Source organism: Eubalaena glacialis, chromosome 14, assembly GCF_028564815.1.
Source record: "Eubalaena glacialis isolate mEubGla1 chromosome 14, mEubGla1.1.hap2.+ XY, whole genome shotgun sequence".
NCBI classification, from domain to species: Eukaryota; Metazoa; Chordata; class Mammalia; order Artiodactyla; family Balaenidae; genus Eubalaena; species Eubalaena glacialis.
In genome coordinates this window covers 68,940,223-68,951,087 of record NC_083729.1, presented here as the reverse complement: position 1 = coordinate 68,951,087, position 10,865 = coordinate 68,940,223, and the positions used below count along the sequence as shown (strand labels likewise).

At 41.9% G+C, this 10,865-nt stretch overlaps 1 non-coding gene across 1 annotated transcript; it reads right to left on the bottom strand.

Annotated features, from left to right (window-relative positions):
* Positions 1–259: 259 nt before the first annotated feature.
* LOC133074870 (small nucleolar RNA U3) lies at positions 260–470 on the bottom strand. The gene has a single exon (XR_009697273.1). It is a non-coding gene; the product is annotated as a small nucleolar RNA U3 (small nucleolar RNA).
* Positions 471–10,865: the final 10,395 nt, after the last annotated feature.

Here is a 10,865-nt window from a genome sequence, read left to right as displayed (position 1 = left end):
GGGTGAGTAGCCATGAAGGAGTTAAACTGTTAACTTTTTTTTTTTTTTTTTGAAAGCAGGGAGTCCTAACCACTGAACTGCCAGGGAATTCCCACCTTTAACTTTTTGAGAGTTTTGTTACAATACACACCCGTAATATTACCATAAGAAAATTAAAATAAAAGAATATACCCGATGTCACCCCTTCCCTTTCCTCTTCAGGAAAGGGAAAGAACCGTGAGGATGTAGAACAAAACATAAGCAATTACATCAGAAATGAATCCTTCATCTTGAGTTTTCTCCCTTTTATCCTTCCCAAAGGAAAAAAAGAAAAATCAAGAGCAAGCAGTCGGCCCACCAGGTGGCACTACTGGCCAGCTTCACACTCAGAAAAAAGTACTACAGCTCATTAGGGTTTTTGAAGCCTGACGTTATTTAGAAACACTGCTCTGGTAACATACAATAGAAATGGTCCCTGAAAGTGTAGTCTTAAGCTTCTGCCATTTGCCTTTGTTGAGATTAGGAAGTTTATTCCTATTTTGTTGATGGAGAGATTTCTCCCACTCCCCACCCAACAGTCCTTCAGGAGAATATATTTCTTATAATTACATTCCACAAATTTAACAAAGCACTTTGGAATCCATTAAGTAATATTTCTCAGAGAAAGCATAATTCACAAAGTTCTTAATTAGCTAGTACCATACAACTATCCAATCAGAAGTGATTATCATCCAACTGATAATGGCCTCTACCCCTGTAGCTATTCAACACACAAGAACCAGCTTCCCAGTTGGTGCGGGGCTCCTCTCTGTGATGAGGATACTAGAAAGTTGATGCTACCTATACTGGAATAAACCAGATATGGCTTAAGTGTAGATTTGAGGTTATTTTTAATCCTGCTTTGTGTCAGGGGTTCAGTGTCAATGGAGATTTTTAATGCTCAAAACAGCAACAATTATGTTGTATCATTGTGCTTCTTAGATATCTAAGTGGAAGTGGTGAGTTGGCAGTTTATATGAGTCCCAGGTACAATAAAATCATCTGAGCTAGAGATAGGGGTCCTTGTATGGCTATTAACATAAATGACGCCGTCTTGGGCCCATAGAGTTCCTCCTGTCCTTCCACTGACACTACCCAGGACTGTACTATGTGGCAAATCACTTCTCTGTTATCAAGGGCTTTGTAGTTAATACATATTATTTAATAATCATTAGGACCAGGTTGCCTCGATGCTCTGTTAGTCCCCAAACAATGAGGAAGACCTTTGCTGATGTAGTCCTGGCACCCATGAGACTAGTTACCCATTCATAAATGTTGACTTGGGAATGCATATCCTGTTTCCAAGCACGTACCCCCATACCCTAGGTTAACTATAAAATTGTCCCAATGGCCCTTTGGTGGTGCAGAGTGCATTTGTTAATGCTTTCGGATCGTCATCTGCCTGATCCCACCCGGTGAGTACGTTACCCTATAGTAAACTGATCCATGGATTATATGGAGCTGCCTGCCTCGTTTTTCAATCTCAAGATGCCTTCTCAGTTTGGTGGGCACTTTTTGTTCCCTCCCTCCACCAGCCCTCTTCTGAGGAAATACAAATAAATACAAGCATTAGAGTAATATTAATTGAGATATTAATTGATGTTTTTTTCCTCTGTGTATTTTCCTTTATTTATTTATTTATTTTTCTGAACTTTCCCTCAACCATCTCCATCCCAGAAGTTGGTCCAGTTTAATTGTCTCAGGGAAGAAGAGCAAGAGCAGAAAACATCCTGCTAGTCTCTGGCTAAAGCTCAAATTCACTAAGGAGATTAAGTGAGATGTCTCTGAGGGTAAACACCACAATAGAGGGCGTGCCTTTAAACCTAAAACCATAATTAAGAGTTCCTTTGAGTGGGGTGGGGCTGGGAGGAAGTTGGGAGTCCGAAGAGTAGGAAGATTCCAGAAAGGAATGGTTATAGCCTCCCAGTGGTTGTTCCCAATTCTGAAGCCCAGAGCATTGGATGGGTCCTGAAGAGAGGGTCTATGCATGATGCTAACTGGGCAGAGTTCTTGGGTGAGTGGGGAGAGCAAAGGGCATTCAGACTCCAGAGAGATCTTAGAGGACCCAAAGCCAGTGAACAAGCAGTGATATCAGAGAGATGGCACAGAGGAGGCAGAGAGCTGTGGGGTGGGGCAGGGATGAACCAAAATATATTGGAATTAGATTTCCACTCTTCCTATGGAAAGTGGCATTCCTGGTGGTCGTGGGGCTCCAAATAGAAATTGAAGTAAATCTAGATGAAGTTATATTTCATTTATATGAGTCTGAGGACAGAGATTCCTCCCTGAAACACAGATGCATCTTGTTTTCTTATCAATACTACACAGTAATACAGAAATTAATACTACACAGTAATACAGCAGAAATGAAGAGGAGGAGAAAGAATCTTGAGACAGTGATGAGAGAGAACAGATAGCCGTAATGACCAATTTGATGTGGGGGGTAAAGGAGAAGGAGGCAGCATCTGCAATGAGCCCCAGGTTTCTTGCTTGGTGCCTTGGGGAAAGAAGTTGGGGTCATTTACTAGGACATGGAACACATGAGCAAGAGAGTCATTGTGAGCCTGGGAGACTTGGGCAAGTCACGTAATTCTCTCTCCTACTCTGTGGCCTCATCTCTAAAATGGGGGCAGTGCTTCATACCACAGGGCCCCGCTCATTTCACAAAGACCTGTTAGAGTGCTGTGGGCTAGAGTTGATAACTGAAATGCTAGCAGTTGAGAAATACAACAGTTGACGGAGAACATTAGACCGGAAGGAAACTTAAAGAACGAAATGTTCCCCATCTCTCTAAGTGAATAGATCAGAGCCAGAGACATCCCTTCTAGTTTGACACTGCTACTTAGTATCCACATCATGGCCCACCTTTACTGGGCCTCTGTCCCCTGTAAAATGAGGACCACAATGTGGTCCCACATCTAAGCAGGGGCAGGACGTGAGGAGGGAAGGAAGAGGGACTTCAGATGATGGTTACTACTGATTGATCTGTCTTCAGAAGCATGGCAGCAGCATGCAGGATGAGTATGGAGCCAGGTCAGTGCCCAGAGAAGACTGGATGCTGAAGAAGGACAGAAGCAGGAGGGACATGAGATGTGGGGAGGAGTTGGTGCCTTGCAGATGGCTGGGGAATTGTGGGGGAGGGAGAGCAGAGAACATCTGTGACCTAGGAGAATCAGGGTGGTTCAGACCTGGGACTGCCACATCAGCCCCCTCCCTGGGCCCTGGAGAGCTTTACCAGGCTTAAGGCAGCCCCAGGATGGCAGAGCTGGGCAGAGGATTCATAATGCAGGTCCTCACCACAGGGTCCTCAGTGTAGAGAGGAAAAGAGAAAGAGAGGAGATCATTGGCTTCAACAATCTCTGAACTTAACAGCACCCATTCTGGTGTTGAACTACTTCCTCTTCTGTCTAAATGTCACAGTGGAGGTACTAGACTTTTCTTCCAAACGACTGGCAGGCCCTTGAGGGTAGGGACTGTAGTTTCTCCTCCTCCTCTGGCTTCCAAAGCCCCAGCAAGGCATGGCAAAGAGAGAGTGCCATGTAAAGACTCAAGTCTCACTCAAATAGTTAGAAAGTCTAGTTTGTGCAATAATAAAAATTCAGGAGGGAGGGGCAGTCACAGAAAGTGGAAAAAAAGTGGTGGTTTTCTCATATAATGCACGTCCTTGAGGAAAAGGGCTGACCTCAATCCTGAGACACTGCTGCACCTTTGTAATGATTCATGGAAGGAAAACAGCTATCAAAAATGCTGTTTAGAAGGAGGTCAAGATGGTGGAGGAGTAGAAAGAGGTGGAGTTCATCTCTCCCCACAAATGCATCAAGAATACATCTACAAAGGGAACGATTCTCACAGCGCACCAGCTGAACACTAGCAGAGGACCTCGAACACCTAAAATGACGTGAAAGATCCCTGTATAACTGGGTAGGATGAAAGAAAGAAGAAGGGAAAAAGAAGAGAAGAGGAAGCAGCACAGGACCGGTTCCCAGGGGTGGGGGTAGCTGAAGGAGAGGAGAGGTTCCTGCATCCATGGAAGTCCCCTCACTGGTGGTGAGATCAATTGGGACAGAAGGGGAGGTTCAGGGGCTATCAGAGGAGAGTGCAGCAACCGGGCTGTGGCAGGCAGGACACAGTGAGACTTACACAGACAGTCTGTGCCACAGCCCTGCACATCCCAGCCTGAAACATGTGTCTGCCAGTGCAGACGGGGGCTGGGTGCTGGAACCTGGGGTTTGGAGAGCAAACCCGGGAAGAGGACTGTTGTTGGCTGCAAGGAGAAGGCCTGAGGGGATGGGAGTGAGGAAGTCTGCAACCAGGAATGCTTGTGGAGGAAACCTGGACTGCCATAGAAACAAAGCACCATTGTTAAGTGACACACAAGGGGCAAGGCTGCCATTGCAGCCTCTCTCCCTATGCACTGGCCCTGCCTCCCTGGACACTGGGAGGGACCCCCACTGGGGCTGGCTCTCTTGCGCCTGCAACCTCTGGCTCCCTTACACAACTTGTCACCACCAGGGCTGGCTCTCTCATGCCTGTGACCAGGCACAAGGAAGGGCCCCTGCTGGGGCCGACTCTCTTTTACCTGGGGCTCCCAGCTCCCATGTGCACCCATTGCTGCCTAGGATCCCATGACCCCATCCACGATGCCACCTCCACACACCCTCTTCACCAGGGTAGACTTGTGTGCTCCAGAGCAGCCTTGGGAGCAGACTCTGTGGGTGGCCCACACGTAAAGATGGAGCTGAAACCACAGCTGAGCTCCAGGGGGCCATACAACTAAGGAAAAAAAGCTCAAATCTCTCCTTGCGGCTGTGCAAACCACGAATTGACACCCCTGCAACTGGCTTTGTAAACTCAGTGCCTACAGACATCTGAATGAACAACAAGTGCTCCTGAAGCCAAGACGGTTCTGGCTTTAGCAGCTGTAGACTTTGTGGGCACATACACATGGGGGTTGGGCCAGGCTAGAGTCTCAGTTGCCCCAATAGCCCCAATAGATCCATGATTACTGCAATCCTGGGACCAACTTCAGTGAATCTGTGCTGGTGGACTGGTGAAAACGTCTGAGAGACACCAGGGCCAACTGCTAACATACTCAGAGTTAAGGTGTAGCTGAGAGCAGTGTTAACAACAGTGTAATCTGAGAGCTCGCACAAAGGGTGAAAGGTGACACAACAGAGAATACCTACAGATGAACAGCTCCAGAAGAGGAATACTCAGTCACTTCCCTCCTAGTGTGAGTGATTAATCCCACCTAGCTTGCATCACAGATCAGAAACACAGTGAAGAAACAGATTAGGGGGCCTCTACTCCAACAACTAGGGGGCAGAACACGCCCCTGAAGGGCAATGAGAACCACAGAGCAAAAGGGAGGCCCTGCTCAATATCCAGGGCAGGCTCTGGTCACCACACAAGTCAAACCCCCTATCAAGGGGATAATGGCACAAGCCTCTGAACCAACCTCACCCACCAAGGGGCAGACACCAGAAACAAGAGGAACTATGATCCTGCCACCTGTGCAAAGGAGACCACAAACACCATAAGTTAGACAAAATGAGATGACAGAGAAATATGTTGCAGATGAAGGAACAAGATAAAAACCTACAAGAGCAACTAAATGAAGAGAAGATAGGCAATCTACCTGAAAAGGAATTCAGAGTAATGATAGTAAAGATGATCCAAGATGTCAGAAAAATAATGAAGGTATGGATCAAGAAGATACAAGAAATGTTTAACAAAGACCTAGAAGAACTAAAGAACAAACAGAGAGGAACAATACAATAACTAAAATGAAAAATATACTGGAAGAAATCAATAGCAGAATAACTGAGGCAGAAGAAAGGATAAGTGAGCTGGAAGACAGAATGGTAGAAATCACTGCTGTGGAACAGAATAAAGAAAAAAGAATGAAAAGAAATGAGGACTGTCTCAGAGACCTCGGGGGCAACATTAAACACACCAACATTCCAATTATAGGGGTCCCAGAAGACGAAGAGAAAAAGAAAGGACTGAGAAAATGTTTGAAGAGATTATAGCCAAAAACTTCTGTAACATGGGAAAGGAAATAGTCACCCAAGTCCAGGAAGCACAGAGAGTCCCATACAGGATAAACCCAAGGATAAACATGCTGAGACACAAATTAATCAAACTAACAAAAATTAAATACAAAGACAAAACATTAAAAGCAACAAGGGAAAAGCAACAAATAACATATAAGGGAATCCCCATAAGGTTCAGCTGATTTTTCAGCAGAAACTCTGCAGACCAGAAGGGAGTGGCATGATATATTTAAAGTGATGAAAGGGAAAAAAATACAACCAAGAATACTCTACCCAGCAAGCCTCTCATTCAGATTCAACAGAGAAATCAAAAGTTTTACAGACAAGTAAAAGCTAAGAGACTTCAGGACCACCAAACCAGCTTTATGACGAATGAAACAGTAACTTCTCTAGGCAGAGAAACAAAAACAGGCCACAACTAGAAACAAGAAAATCACAAATGGGAAAGCTCACTGGTGAAAGCAAACATACAGTAAAAGCAGGAAATCATCCATACACAAATATGATATCAAAACCAGCAACAGTAAGAAGACAAGAGTACAAATGCAGGAAATGGGAACTGCATTTGAAATTAAGAGACCAGCAACTTAAAGCAACCTTGTATACGTATAGACTGCTATATCAAAACCTCATGGGAAATCCAAACCAAAAAACTACAATAGATACATACACAAAAAAGAAAAAGCAACCCAAACACAACACTAAAGACGATCATCAAACCAAAAGAGAAGAGAACAAAGAACAAAAGAGGAAGGGAAGAAAAAAGACCTACAAAAACAAACCCAAAACAACTAAGAATATGGCAATAGGAACATACATATTGATAATTACCTTAAATGTAAATTGATTAAATGCTCTAACCAAAAGACATAGACTGGCTGAATAGATACAAAAACAAGACCCATATACATGCTCTCTACAAGAGACCCACTTCAGACCTAAGGACGCATACAGACTGAAAGTGAGGGGATGGACACATATATTCCACACAAATGGAAATTAAAAGAAAGCTGGAGTAGCAATACTCATATCAGATAAAATAGACTTTAAAATGAAGACTATTACAAGAGACAAAGTAGGACACTACATAATGATCAAGGGATCAATCCAAGAAGAAGATATAACAATTGTAAATATTTATGCACCCAACATAGGAGCACCTCAATACATAAGGCAAATGCTAACAGCCATAAAAGGGGAAATCAACAGTAACACAATAATAATAGGGGACTTTAACACCCCACTTTCACCAATGGACAGATCATCCAAAATGAAAATAAATAAGGAATCACAATTTCTAAATGACACATTAGACCAGATGGACCTAATTTATATTTATAGGACGTTCCATCCAAAAACAACAGAATACACTTTCTTCTCAAGTGCACATGAAATGTTCTCCAGGATAGATCACACAGTGGGTCACAAATCAAGCCTTGGTAAATTTAAGAAAATTGAAATCATATCAAGCATCTTTTCTTTTTTTTTTTTTTTTTTAAACATCTTTATTGAAGTATAATTGCTTTACAATGGTGTGCTAGCTTCTGCTTTACAACAAAGTGAATCAGTTACACATATACATATGTTGCCATATCTCTTCCCTCTTGCATCTCCCTCCCTCCCACCCTCCCTATCCCACCCCTCTAGGTGGTCACAAAGCACCGAGCTGATCTCCCTGTGCTATGCGGCTGCTTCCCACTAGTTATCTATTTTACATTTGGTAGTGTATATATGTCCATGACACTCTCTCACCCTGTCACATCTCACCCCTCCCCCTCCCCATATCCTCAAGTCCATTCTCTAGTAGGTCTGTGTCTTTATTCCCATCTTGCCACTAGGTTCTTCATGACCTCTTTTTTTTTTTTTTTCCCTTAGATTCCATATATATGTGTTAGCATACTGTATTTGTTTTTCTCTTTCTGACTTACTTCACTCTGTATGACAGACTCTAACTCCATCCACCTCATTACAAACACCTCCATTTCATTTCTTTTTATGGCTGAGTAATATTCCATTGTATATATGTGCCACATCTTCTTTATCCATTCATCCGATGATGGACACCTAGGTTGCTTCCATGTCCTGGCTATTGTAAACAGAGCTGCAATGAATATTTTGGTACATGACTCTTTCTGAATTATGGTTTTCTCAGGGTATATGCCCAGTAGTGGGATTGCTGGGTCATATGGTAGTTCTATTTTTAGTTTTTTAAGGAACCTCCACACTGTTCTCCATAGTGGCTGTATCAATTTACATTCCCACCAACAGTGCAAGAGTGTTCCCTTTTCTCCACACCCTCTCCAGCATTTATTGTTTCTAGATTTTTTGATGATGGCCATTCTGACCGGTGTGAGATGATACCTCATTGTAGTTTTGATTTGCATTTCTCTAATGATTAATGATGTTGAGCATTCTTTCATGTGTTTGTTGGCAATCTGTATCTCTTCTTTGGAGAAATGTCTATTTAGGTCTTCTGCCCATTTTTGGATTGGGTTGTTTGTTTTTTTGTTACTGAGCTGCATGAGCTGCTTGTAAATCTTGGAGATTAATCCTTTGTCCGTTGCTTCATTTGCAAATATTTCCTCCCATTCTGAGGGTTGTCTTTTGGTCTTGTTTATGGTTTCCTTTGCTGTGCAAAAGCTTTTAAGTTTCATTAGGTCCCATTTGTTTATTTGTGTTTTTATTTCCATTTCTCTAGGACCTGGGTCAAAAAGGATCTTGCTGTGACTTATGTCATACAGTGTTCTGCCTATGTTTTCCTCTAAGAGTTTGATAGTGTCTGGCCTTACACTTAGGTCTTTAATCCATTTTGAGTTTATTTTTGTGTATGGTGTTAGGGAGTGTTCTAATTTCATACTTTTACATGTACCTGTCCAATTTTCCCAGCACCACTTATTGAAGAGGCTGTCTTTTCTCCACTGTATATGCTTGCCTCCTTTATCAAAGATAAGGTGACCATATGTGCGTGGGCTTATCTCTGGGCTTTCTATCCTGTTCCATTGATCTATATTTCTGTTTTTGTGCCAGTACCAAACTGTCTTGATTACTGTAGCTTTGTAATATAGTCTGAAGTCAGGGAGCCTGATTCCTCCAGCTCCATTTTTCGTTCTCAAGATTGCTTTGGCTATTCGGGGTCTTTTGTGTTTCCATACAAATTGTGAAATTTTTTGTTCTAGTTCTGTGAAAAATGCCAGTGGTAGTTTGATAGGGATTGCATTGAATCTGTAGATTGCTTTGGGTAGCAGAGTCATTTTCACAATGTTGATTCTTCCAATCCAAGAACATGGTATATCTCTCCATCTATTTGTATCATCTTTAATTTCTTTCATCAGTGTCCTATAATTTTCTGCATACAGGTCTTTTGTCTCCTTAGGTAGGTTTATTCCTAGGTATTTTATTCTTTTTGTTGCAATGGTAAACGGGAGTGTTTTCTTAATTTCACTTTCAGATTTTTCATCATTAGTATACAGGAATGCAAGAGATTTCTGTGCATTAATTTTGTATCCTGCTACTTTACCAAATTCATTGATTAGCTCTAGTAGTTTTCTGGTAGCATCTTTAGGATTCTCTATGTAGAGTATCATGTCATCTGCAAACAGTGACAGCTTTACTTCTTCTTTTCCGATTTGGATTCCTTTTATTTCTTTTTCTTCTCTGATTGCTGTGGCTAACACTTCCAAAACTATGTTGAATAATAGTGGTGAGAGTGGGCAACCTTGTCTTGTTCCTGATCTTAGTGGAAATGGTTTCAGGTTTTCACCATTGAGGGCAATGTTGGCTGTGGGTTTGTCATATACGGCCTTTATTATGTTGAGGAAAGTTCCCTCTATGCCTACTTTCTGCAGGACTTTTATCATAAATGGGTATTGAATTTTGTCGAAAGCTTTCTCTGCATCTATTGAGATGATCATATGGTTTTTCTCCTTCAATTTGTTAATATGATGTATCACGTTGATTGATTTGTGTATATTGAAGAATCCTTGCATTCCTGGAATAAACCCCACTTGATCATGGTGTATGATCCTTTTAATGTGCTGTTGGATTCTGTTTGCTAGTATTTTGTTGAGGATTTTTGCATCTCTGTTCATCAGTGATATTGGCCTGTAGTTTTCTTTCTTTGTGACATCTTTGCCTGGTTTTGGTATCAGGGTGATGGTGGCCTCATAGAATGAGTTGGGGAGTGTTCCTCCCTCTGCAATATTTTGGAAGAGTTTGAGAAGGATAGGTGTTAGCTCTTCTCTAAATGTTTGATAGAATTCGCCTGTGAAGCCATCTGGTCCTGGGCTTTTGTGTGTTGGAAGATTTTTAATCACAGTTTCAATTTCAGTGCTTGTGATTGGTCTGTTCATATTTTCTATTTCTTCCTGGTTCAGTCTCGGCAGGTTGTGCATTTCTAAGAATCTGTCCATTTCTTCCAGGTTGTCCATTTTATTAGCATAGAGTTGCTTGTAGTAATCTCTTATGATCGTTTGTATTTCTGCAGTGTCAGTGGTTACTTCTCCTTTTTCATTTCTAATTCTATTAATTTGAGTCTTCTCCTTTTTTCTCTTGATGAGTCTGGCTAATGGTTTATCAATTTTGTTTATCTTCTCAAAGAACCAGCTTTTAGTTTCATTGATTTTTGCTATTGTTTCCTTCATTTCTTTTTCATTTATTTCTGATCTGATCTTTATGATTTCTTTCCTTCTGCTAGCTTTGGGGTTTTTTTGTTCTTCTTTCTCTAATTGCTTTAGGTGCAAGGTTAGGTTGTTTATTCGAGATGTTTCCTGTTTCTTGATGTAGGCTTGTATT